Genomic DNA, 12,436 nt, shown 5'->3' on the forward strand with positions numbered 1-12,436 from the left:
CCTTCTGTGAGATGGAATTTGGTCTCTTCTATGCAGTCCCCTTGGTTTGGGGCATGGCGTCTTATTCCCCTTGCGTCTCTAATACTACTCCTTCCTACTTATACCTGTGCTTCACGATAACTAATGTTTCTGTAGATGATTACCTAAATGAATAAACCTCCAAGTTTAACGCATGAATTAATTGGAGCCCTTTCTCTGTGCCCACTATAATCTTGATATTTTCCTTGGTAACCCAAATATAGAACAGCTTATGAACGTAACTTGGTGAAAAGGAACTTGCTTAGGTAGAATTTTAATCCACTTAAATGATGACTATATCGTTCAATGCTTGGGGGAGCATTTTAGGACGACGAAAGCAGGGGAGAGAGTTTGGAACGCATAAATCTTGGGAATACATATGAATCACAAAATGAAAGCCGCTGGATATTAGATAAATACGACAAATTTCAGGATGTGTTTAATTGTTACTTGTGCATTTTGAGGTGGTAATAGTATATGAAATATCTTCTTTTGAAGGTAAATTATTTGCTAACTTCTTATTTTCGGATAGTTTGAAGGCAGGCCGTCAAACTTTTCCAGAATTAAATTGGTATTCAAATCATTAAAACAAATGTATTTTTATCCTTGAAAGGTAGTACTTCACGCAAAGATACAGATTTCACGCAGATAGATTACCCGAATGCATTTTTAATGCTGAAATTTCGATTTTGCATACACAAAGCGTAGCAAATTGATACCCGATAGACTCAAAAAAAAGTGCATAATGCAATCTGGTTGAAATGATTCAGACAAAATATTTTTTTATATTATTCTGGATAGCGAGGATAGGTTATTTAATACAATAAGGTGAGTTAAATTAATTTTGATATGAATATTACATTATTAAAAGGCCTATCCTTGCTCCCTGGAGTAAAATAATGAGGGGTCAAAAACAAGAAGGCTGTATTCATTATTGTGTTCACTTTAATATTTTGCTATTCGTTATTTCTGTTTCGTTTTTTCTATCCTTATGTGTCGGTTCTATAATGTCTGGTTAGCGTTAACCGGGCATAATTAAGCCAAAACCTAAATTTGAGAACACTTAAAAACTGCAAAAAATGAAATTAGTTCAAAATGGCGTTTCATTAAACCGGCAACCGTATATGGAAGCACTCGTTAATAGCGATTTTCAAGATCCGAATAAATAATTTTAACAGGAAATTATAAAACCGGCCCCATGTGTTACACATCGGATAGTTCTGCACTTTGTAATTATCAAGAAAAACCATGGATGAATGCCAAATGTTCATAATCCATTACGAAATTGCAACGAATATTGGCATACGGGGAGTGGGATAGCCATGTGGGCGGAGCACTTGGCTGCTGCCGGGTTCAATCCCGGGTGAAGCCCTCGGACCCACCAAAAAATACTCTAATTGCGAGGTGACGTAGGGAAAGTAACTGGCCACCGTACTCTGGATATGTGAAGTTTACACGCCTGAGTCCTAGCTCGGTCTGAGATGTACTCTACCAAACTAAGCTACGGGGTGAATCACTCATTCAGTGACAGATTTAGTTAATAATATTTTTTTATTAATTGAATGAAATTCTTTGATTAAATGGAAAGTTGTGAAAGTGGTCTTGGCGGCGCGATATCAAAATGAGGACCGTAAGCAAAAAATGTCCACGTTGTTCTCTGAATCATAGATAGAGAGGAGGCGATGATAGTGGCTTTGATTATCGGTGGGAGAATAGATTTCTCTGTTGAGGAAGCATCTGATGTTGCCTTGGTGACGGTCCCTGCCTCTCTCTCTCTTTCTCTCCCTCTCCAATCAGCCGGTTGCAATGAAATTCTCCCACCTCGTCCACTAATACTAAGGCGTCGCAAGCGAAAACGATCACTGCCGCCACCCCCAGCAGCACAGTCGTGGAGGCCCAAGTGTTATCACGCGAGTGTCGGTACTACGTCAGAGGCTGTTTCGTATTTATTGGATTAACAGCGTTACTTGACAGTCCTTCATGAAGCTTACGAGGTTGTGCTCTTCACAAAATGAGTCTAATGTTAGTGTATAATTAAATTCCTCCTATCAATTACCAGCCAATTCCTTAAAATCAACAGCGGAGAAATATGAGAGTAATTTGGTTGATTGATAGGGCCAAGTGGTCTTAAATCAAGAAGCTAAATCGTGAATAATGGCTGAAAATACTTCTGTTCGACCCTTCTCTGTAGGTAGACACATTTTCAAAGGCCTCGAAAGCTACCTTCCATCTTTTAAGCTTATTAGGATGTTAATGGAAAAAGGAAGCTGGTGATCACTGAAATAAAATGATGCTTACAAAAGAATTTGAAAATGTTATCAGTTATTTATATTTCAATTTGGAGGAATTAATAATTCAATCAGGTTAAAAGGACAATTAAAGTCTACCCTAGAATATGCGAGAGGTGGTAGGGTGAAGTATGGCATTAATGAAATAATGAAACCGTGACAAGGGGATGATGACGATGGAAATAGTTGGCAAAGAATCCCGATGGGTTGAACATCGCGGGTGAGGGAGATAAATGACCAAAGAGATCCTGAGAACAAATTCGGAAACCGTGTCCCAATACATTCCATGTGGCACCTTCTTCGGAGATTTCCTTCTCTATTGACCCATTAGTCTTGAGAAATCCACTTACGCTAAACCAGTCATTTTACTTGCTTTTTCTTGACTTTCGTCTGTTTTATCGATGGAATCTTGCGATTTATTTTTAACCTGATTCCCATTGTCGGATAGGCTTGAAATTTTGTGTGATCAGAACCAGATTTTAATGCATTCATAAGGCTTGGTTACACGGTACATTAACGCGTACAAGTTAATGTACGCTTGCGTGAACGATTTTGGTGGATCGGAACGGAGCATGTACGAATGCATGAGCCAAATTAGAACAGGTTCTATTTTCTGTGCATGCATTCGCACAAGTTGGGTGGTTACGCGGTGCATTTTCGTGTTCATTCACGCGTTCATAGATTTAGACATTAACCCGTACGTATTAATGTATCGTGTAACCAGGCCTTTACACTACGCCTATATCTTCAAAGGTATTATAAGCCACCTTTTTTGACAGCTAACGTTTGCATTAATCTTTCCGCTCCTGGGTAATAATGACTTAAGTTTTCATTAGTACCGCCACGCCGATGTCATCTGATGTAGCGGTTAATGCGTCTGCCTAGCGATCACAGCTCCGGATCCCGAAAAAGTAGATTGTTCTACTCATATTTTTAAACGTTATTTACAAGTGGACTCTTCATGTCTTCCGTCGTTTTATGCTTTGCTGTTTCGCGCTTTATATTAGGAAGTTTTTGGTAGCACTATAGGTGTCAATTTTATAAATTAGACTTATGAAAAAAGTATTAAAATGGATTAAAAAATAATTTGAAATTCACATTTTTGTGCCAGTGGAAATGAAGAAAATGAAAATGAAATAAATGTTGAGGTTTTTTAAATAGCGTTTTTTCCAAAAACAGTATAAAAGTCACAAAAAAGTGTTTGAGTCATATTTTCGAGTTATTTTCGAAATTATTTTTCAACCATACAACTTGCGGCTGGATTGCAAACGCCACGACAGCGTGACCATGTGTTCCCATCTCTCAGAGCATCCTTCAACTTCCTTGGCCACACATCTAACATCTCTCCTCCCTATCTCAATGGATACACTTTCCCTAGCTCAGATTCGCCTTCCTCCCAAAACACACTATCGCCTGACATCTCGCCGGCGACAATTAGACGCGCATCATGTGATGCTGCACTCGAAACCGAGGGCGGTAGTCGCCATCAGAGTACTTAACCCCTCTCACACAGCTAACCAACAAACCCGTCGACCATTTGGCCACCATCCTCCACTTGCTACTCTAGCAGGGAACATACACCCCCTCTCCCTTCATCTCCTCTTGGCTTCCAATTTCAGGGGGGAGGCACGCGAAATTCGGTTACTGCGTCTTCGTGGTATAGAGGCCCTTTACCCTTCTAAGGGAGGGCCCTTTGATATGTGCAGGCTGCCGCCGCAGCAATGAAATTTCTGGAGTTTGTCGGGGTGGAGGGGGTGGGTGGCTGGGGGTGAAGGTAGTGTGGGAAATGAGGGGGTGGGGGGGGAAGGAGTAGCACCACGGAGCATTTATTGGGCGTATTGGGTTGGGCGTGGAAACGGGATTTCGCGGGAAGCCATAGCGGATATCAACTCGGCGTGAATTAATTTGTCGTCTTCCCTGTTTTACGCACTTTCTTGGGGATTAATGTCTTTTAGCAGTTATCGAAGCGTAAGGAGAATTCTGGCGCTGGTGTAAAATTATTTTTCTCTTCAGATTACCACTTTTTTACTTACGCAAAATGTTTTATCCAAGAAAACATAACATAGCAAGCGATAGTAGCATAATCAATAGCCATGAAGAAAGCGACACAAACATGTCAATTCATTTTAAAGTCTGTTTACGCGAAAATATTATCTCCCTTCTATCCATTTATTAATTTTTCATTTTTCACGGGATAAGTTTTTGCTAATCAAAAACGGGCCATACCGGTGACTTCAATTGGTAGCTCCTCCATTATCTAATTTAACCTTACCGATAGCAGAACTTTACAAATACCAAACGCAATTGGCAAGGAAAATCGGATCGGATACGAAAAATTGATGATATGTAATAAAAAATTACGAGATACTACCTGGATGGGCAAAAGAAATCGCCCATTAGTTCCATGGCCATTTATTCTTTGAGGTTAAGTTCTCTTCAGTCGCTAGCAACTATTTCAAACCCAACAGCAAAACTTGAGGGGAGTGACAACATCCTGTTACAGACTGCAATGGTGCAATGTGGCGGACCTACTTCCACGCATTTCCGTGATATGCTATTTGCATGATTTTGTTCTCGATATCAAGGATTATTGTACTCACTAATGAGTGATTCTATATTATTTGTATCATGTATTTGGGTTTAGGGGAATTATTTCATAGACTTTTTCGATTCCACTATCTCAGAGTGACATACAGTTAACCTAAATTAAATGAAGAAGGAAGAGAGACTAAGTTATTAAGAAGCGGTTTATTCTGACCACGTTTAGTCTTCTGGCTTAATTTATTTTATAGTTGTAATTTAATTTTAGTGATTAAAATTTGACTTTCGTTGTTTACACGAAGCTTATATTTGCGGTAGCAATTCTTGGTATATTTTCTCAAGATCAATTATTCCTAAATTCAAATTGACTTGATTGCTGACCTACCTATCGCATTTAAGCGATGGATTTGCATTACTTTTGCTCCCTAAGCTTTCTAGTCTAACAGCTTTGCTTGGATATTGGGTAAACCTTCATACGCGTATGTATTTATCATATTATTTATCACCTGCTTTTTATCTTCTATTGAAATTTCCGTGAAGAACTTGTGGACTTTAAAATACCCTACGTGTTGTTTTTAAGTATACCGGGTCTAGCCACGTTGATAACTTTTACGGGAGTCACCCGCAATGCACAAATTTTGCGAAAAATCCACAGAGAAAAAAACCATTCGCCTTGACCATCCCGGGTGACTCCCGTAAAAGCAATCACCTTGGCTAGTCCTGGTATACTTAAAATTAGTCAAGGGTGAACACTTCTATTTGTTCCGAGTTAGGGCTTTGCTCTCCGGCTGCGGCGCTGTGCGCATGATTTGGACCGCTTGTAGCATCATATGCTCAGCAGTCCATAACACCTAGTCCGGTTGTTTCCACAAATATCCACGGAGGGGAATAACGCCGTGGTGGCTTAACTGGCTAAAGCACTCGACCGGAAATTGGGGGATCCGGGTTCGTATCCTGGTCAAGGAGAATGATTATTTTCTCTGTGGATTTTTCGCACTACGTGTTGACTTAAGTTGTTACGTATGTTAACGCGAAAAGTCCTTTGTGATTAGGCGATCTTCACTGCAGTAATGCTTGGCAAATGTGATTGCTAAGGGTGTAACTTTTTTGTCTAATGAATTATATGTACTAAAATTAGCTCTGCACCCTCTATTAATTGCTATGCCTATGATGTGTAATCCAAAATGTGAGTTAATTTGTAGGACAACTTAGTTTTACCTAATATTATGTATTCAAAGTTTTCCCGATAAGTCTAGGAAAGAAAGCGGCATAATAAATGTATAAAGTTGAATGCCTTCGATACTTTGCTACAGTGAGATTCGTTGGGTTGGGTGCTCAAATCTACTAGAAAAGGCTCGTAATAGTAATTCCTGCCGTTGCAAATGTCTGTCGAGTAAGCAATCTGACTTTCAGATTTGTAGTACCTGTAATTATCCATTTATCAAGGAATTGAAATCTCTGTTCCCTTTACACTACATTCCCAATCCAATGACATCTCAATCTGGTGTGTTCCACATGTTTACTCGGGCGAGGTGTCCTTGTTGTTGCGTGTTTGCCGGGGTTCGAACAGTGGTCGACTCCTTCCATAGCGAACAAAGTCCCGATGTTTGATCTCGCACTGCATGTTCTCCTTCCTCTTGTTTGTGTCTCTGAGTCAACACTAGTGGCATCTTGTGTTTGCCACCGCGCGCGTGGATGGGAGACCACTATTTTGGGTGTGCTTGTGCACTTCGGACCTCTCTATATACTCTGCAATTTACTAGAGATGGTAAATACACAGATCTCAATAGTCTCCTTTAGCTCAAGCAAAAATGAGGGTGTCAGACTCATGCCGGAATCACAATAGATTTAACAACAACCGTCATCCATGGTCCTTCCTTCTGTTATGATCTTGAGTATCAATGGTTATTTTTGTATGGCTCTTTGCCGATAATTGTTATTAAAACATATGTAACGTTTTACAGTCTTTCAGGCACTTCTTTATTTCAGTTTGCTCTACGGCGAGCATCTATCATTCAATTACTAACTTTAGAGCGTACAGAGATTTGAGTGTGGTGGTACAGCCTGCCATGCTTGGCTAAATTAACTTCTGTCCTATCTGGGGTTTACTGGCGAATACTGGGGTTTAAACGGATTTTCCACGACTGCATTAGTCTCCGAGCAGGCACGCTACTACTAGTCATTCCCCCTAAGTTTCCCGAGTGCTACTACGTTGTGCTACGAGGTTATCCGTATATAAGGTATAAAATTATAACTCGTTACTTGAATTTAAAGGAAAATGGACATTTTTGGGACATAAATATGATTCACTACCCCTTTGAACAGTTTTACAGTTCTTCGTTAAAACTTTCGTGGGTACTCGTCATGTTGAGTAAAAAAAACTTTTGGGCTATGTCGTCGCGTCAATTCTTGGGTGGCCCCAACGTTAAAATTAGCCGTACTAGGCAACCCATGGTAAGAAAATACAATCAACAACCCACTCCTCCAACCTCCCGCTCCCCTCCCCCCACCACCTGACACAGATCTAAACCCTTATAATAATATTAAATCAACCATTAAAATTGACTTTGAAATACTTAATTGATGTAGTCAATTTTAATGGTTGATTTAATATTATTATAAGTGTTTAGATCTGTTCCAAAAACAATAGAAGGGAACTTGGCCTTAAATTATAAATGGTGATGGAACTAATGGGCTAACTCTTTTGCACATCTAGCCAGCATCGCGCATATTGTGCGAGAGTTTTTTATTATATATCATCACTTTTTCATATCTTAATTATCCAATTTTCCTTTGCCGATTGCTTTTGGTATTAAGGTAAAAATTGGATAATGGACGTGCTACCAATAGATGTCACAGTTATGTCCCGTTTGTGATTCACTGAAAATAATCCCGTGAAATATACGAACTGAATAAAGGGATAGAAGAATCATAAAAGTTTTGCGTAAACCGACTTAAAAATCGATTTTGAATAGTCTGTGTCACTTTTTTTTATTCCCATCAGTAAATTGTGAAAGTTTCTGAGTAAAGCGCCATTTTCAAACACAATTGTCATAACTACACTAAAATAAATTGTCTCTGATCTCACTTTGTTGCACAGCAGATGTACCTACAGTAAGTGAGAAAAATGCCATGACCTAATTCTTCGGACATAAATTGAACATTACTATTGTATTTTGATTTTATTTCAAATTCCAAGTACAAATATTTTATGTGTATTCGTTAAATAATGAAGTCAAATTTTTTACAATGCTTGCTTCTTACTCAGCGTCAAACCCTTCTTTAACACTCGCATCAAACATCCCGCCCTCCCACTCCATTTCCAAGGGGGTCTCTTCGATTTCCAACGCACAATTTACACTTCCTTTCATCCCATGCGTTCTACGCCCATTTGCTGATTTAAAATATAAAGTATACTTGACTGATTTCACGTAGGAAAAAATTAAGAATCTATAATCCGTTTTTGAAACTTCCGTGCCCAGGATATTTTCGACCCACCGTTCTTTGTAATCAGTACCGTTGTTTCAACTACCCCAATAGGATTTTAGAAAATTACGCGCGTATTAGATAAATTATTCCCTCAGTATCATCATTTCATCTTTGAATTTGTAATTAATCATAATTCATGGAATTTAGGTATATTATTGCATTTTATAGTTATATGTGTGTGCATATTTGATTACCTGCCAAATATTGCATCATAGCTTGGGTTGAATTAGGTAGAAGTTGTTCCAAGTTGTTGTGTTGAAGAAGTGAAAAACCACGGTCACACCCAACTCAGGACTTCCTGAGAAATGGCCCCAGATGCAGCATAGCTCAACTTTTCGTACTAATGATAATAACACTTTTTTTTATTTGCTCCAAATATCTACTGTAGTCTACCGTTTTTTATGATACTACTGCAGACATATTGGATTTCGTATCTTTCCTAGTCTCTCAACTGTAGTCCTATCTTCCCTAGCCACCTGCATTCCCCTCCATTCCCCTTCCATAATCCGCCCGCCCTCCTCCCCATCAACAATATCCACTACGACGCGGCACTCCCCCTGGGCGGCAATTTCCGAGCGTTAATTCTCCGAACAACCATCGGGGGCGTTCACTATCGTCAGGCTAATAACAGCATTGCTCCCTGCGGCGACTCCATCGCCTTGTTCTCCCTCAATGCACCCTCTTCTTCGGTGGCATCATGCAATGGAGCGACAATGTCGCCATCGGTACGGAAATTGGTGGTGATAAAAAAAAATTGGAAATATTGGATCGAAATGAAAGCGATTTATGAGCTTCGATTTTTTTCATTGTCTTTACTTTAATCAATATCAATAAATTATTTTTCTTAACGCCTGATTTAGACGTTGAATTATACTACCATTGCAATAACTCCAGTACGATATCTCGCTATTATGACCAGTAAAGAAGTGTTCCAAAGCATCTCTCCATTCCACTGTCCTATCCGCTATTCCTTTCATAGTGATGCATATCTTTTCTTTTACGTTCTTTATAACCTATCCTATCCAACTCATTTAAAGCCGTCCCTTGCTCTTCTTTCCTTTATAACGTCCTTATATCATCGCTTACATCTGGCCATCATATATCATGACACGGCCAACAAAGTCGTTGTGTCTTCTCCTTAAGATTTTTGGAAGACTTCTCTTTCCTACCACTCTTCTTAGCACTTTCTCATTACTTCCTCGATAGAACCATTTTATCTTCATTATTCTTCTTTAGCAACACATTTTGAATGATTTCACTGTAGACTTCTCCGCAACTGTCAACGCCCAAGCCCCGCTGTCATGGAGACACATGAAACATAATGAAAATACACTTTTGTATGTTCCACAAGAGTTTTTAATACTGACCCAGGTTTCGGTACAAAAGTGTATTTTCATTATGTTTCCTGTGAACAAGTTCCACCAAATATCGCCTTCCAACCTTAAGCTGATAGAGACACATGATCCACATACAACATTTGATGATTCGCACCGCATAAAAGTAACTAGTAAATGTGATTAACATATACGGAAAATAAATTCCTTAAATTGGAAATTGTAGGCATAGGTACACCGAAAAAATGTCTGTGATGGCGAATGCATCACACATACTTATGGTAAGCCATGCCAATGTGGTCTATGTTTATGGTTAAAGGGACTCCGCTCAGAAAAATAAGGAAAGCAGCTCCGCATTCTCGGGAGGATGCTTGAGGCGTAGGACGATTTATCACCAAATAATAATGACTTCCAGTTTTAAAGCTAGAATGCGTGATGGGAATAATCCCGCCCACTCCCAGTCTCCGCCCCATCCACCCGAATATACTCGGCAAACCATCCATCGATGCGATGGCATTAAAGTACCTGACATGGTGGACTGCCAGTTTACCTCTTTTTTCACCCCTATCGGTTAAGTGCGTTTCCTGGGCCCATGTCGCCGATGGTCTCCAGTTGGCACCCTCTTGGAAGGGTCACTAATCCGCAACCCTTTCCTCGAATCGCTCACCCCCGCAGGCCTCTCTCCTCTGCAGATACACTCAGCTACATGTTGGCCAATGGCGGCTCGTGAGTCAAATTTTGGGGGGGGGGGGGAAGCACACTCCACCGTGGGGTCAATATTTTTTTGTATTTCGTGTATTTTAGTGAGTTTTTAAGACAATCTAGGATGCCATATGTTCCGTTTTTTTTCAACAAAAATATCTTCTTTTCCTGATAAAGCTTGATTATATATATTTGATATACTATTAGATATACTAAAGGTTAAATATACTATTGGCATCTATCCATTTACTTAATATGTAACGGTTTTTGACATTTATTCGTTTAATTTTTCAATTCTTAATCTGTACGGACTACCGAATTGGACTCTTATGTCAACTTTGCCTAACACGGCATAATCAATGAAAGCATTAATATGTTTAACACTCCGGTGCGGCGATTTCAACTCACTGGATACGTCACTATGCGCATGCTCGGGCGGCGTCCCAAGACTTCCATAAGGCACGAGCTTAGACGCGTCATAGCACATAGTCCTAATGGTCAAGCCGCCACGGATGTTGACGTCTTGACGCAATAATTAGGCGAGCGGAAGTATTGCTGCTGATTTAATATAAAATTAACAATTCACATCCCCCAAACAATAACAGGCTCTGTCACCTATATGCGTGAGTTCAGCCTATGATCCTTCACTCACGCTGCTTTCTCTCTCACAAAAAGCCCCTAAATTATTTATTTTATTCTCGCGCGAATGGTGATTCAAAACATTTTCCGCCACAAGTTCCTTTGGGGAGGTTAATAAAGATGAAAAAGATCAAAATGCCAAATTCATTTTATAAGTTTTTTTTCTTACGACATTAAGTTTGATTCTGGAAATTAATGTGGAAATTTTGATCTAAATGGAATTGAAATTTTAAATTGCACCGTAGCTCATAATACATTATATTGATGTAATATTACCAGTAAAAACGTTTAGATTTAATATTATCTTCCAAAATCATGATAAAGTTATAATTTTGGCAGATTACTTACTTAAGGATAAAGGAAAGAAAAATTCGGTCAATAATTAGTTTTCCTCTCAAATACTTTTCTTTGATTTTATTTCCTTTTTTTACTTAAGATTTAAGGACGATTTCATGAACGATAGCAGCTTCTCTTTAAACTTTTATCTAAGTATCTTGAGTGACGCCATTTTTACTTGCAAGGGGTCACTTCCGGGTAAAACATGAGTATGTGCTGTTATTGAAGAGATCAATCCCTTCACGTTATTTTTAATACTCTCCCTTCTCTTCCTCTTAAATGTGCAATAAGTAATTATACTGAACAAATAAACATGCCAGGCCGCCTATACTTTAAGTACCCTAAGGTGGGTTTATTTGTATGTAAGAATTTCAACGCGTTCATAAATCCAACTGGGAGGAAATAGTCCACGTTGGCGAGGAAGTGGCAATAAACTAAGCTTCCACAATTCGTGTGACAGGTGTTTATGAATTTCCATTTGCTTTTTCTTCGTGAAGGAAATGATACAGACTAAGGAGTCAACTCTTAAAATGAAAGTTAAAACCATTGCGTGGCGGTTGGAGGTTGTGTTGGCTATAAGTAGTTTTGTCTTCCCTTCCTAGTGGCCCGGGTTCAAATCTTGGCGGTAGCAAATATACTCAGTTATATTCCGATCCTACCTGGACCATTGAGTGGAATGGACGCCGGACTTGTTTTTCCTTTTCTCTTCCTACTTTAAGATGGATTTACGGAGAAATAAAATTCCTCAATTTCGTTGTTAATGTCATAGAATAAAAATGGATTCTTTAGGCATATTGCAGAGGACTGCATGGTAACATTTGTTCGACACGAAAGAAAGCGAAGTCTATGCCTACAACCGATTTCAGTAATGCATCGAATGATGAGGAATTCCACTCTCTTTCTTTTCCCCTTTGCCCTCTTGACCTTGGAATGTTTCCAATCTCTGTTCATTTCGTGAGTGCCCGGCAGAGACTCTCCCCCCTATCACCCTTCTTATCACGACACTCCAGGTGGCGCTTCCGTAGCCATGGCGTCCTAACGCATCACCACATTCTCTTGTTTCTCATTTATCTCCCTTTCTTTTGTGAA

This window comes from Ischnura elegans, chromosome 2 (genome assembly GCF_921293095.1).
Source record: "Ischnura elegans chromosome 2, ioIscEleg1.1, whole genome shotgun sequence".
NCBI lineage: Eukaryota > Metazoa > Arthropoda > Insecta > Odonata > Coenagrionidae > Ischnura > Ischnura elegans.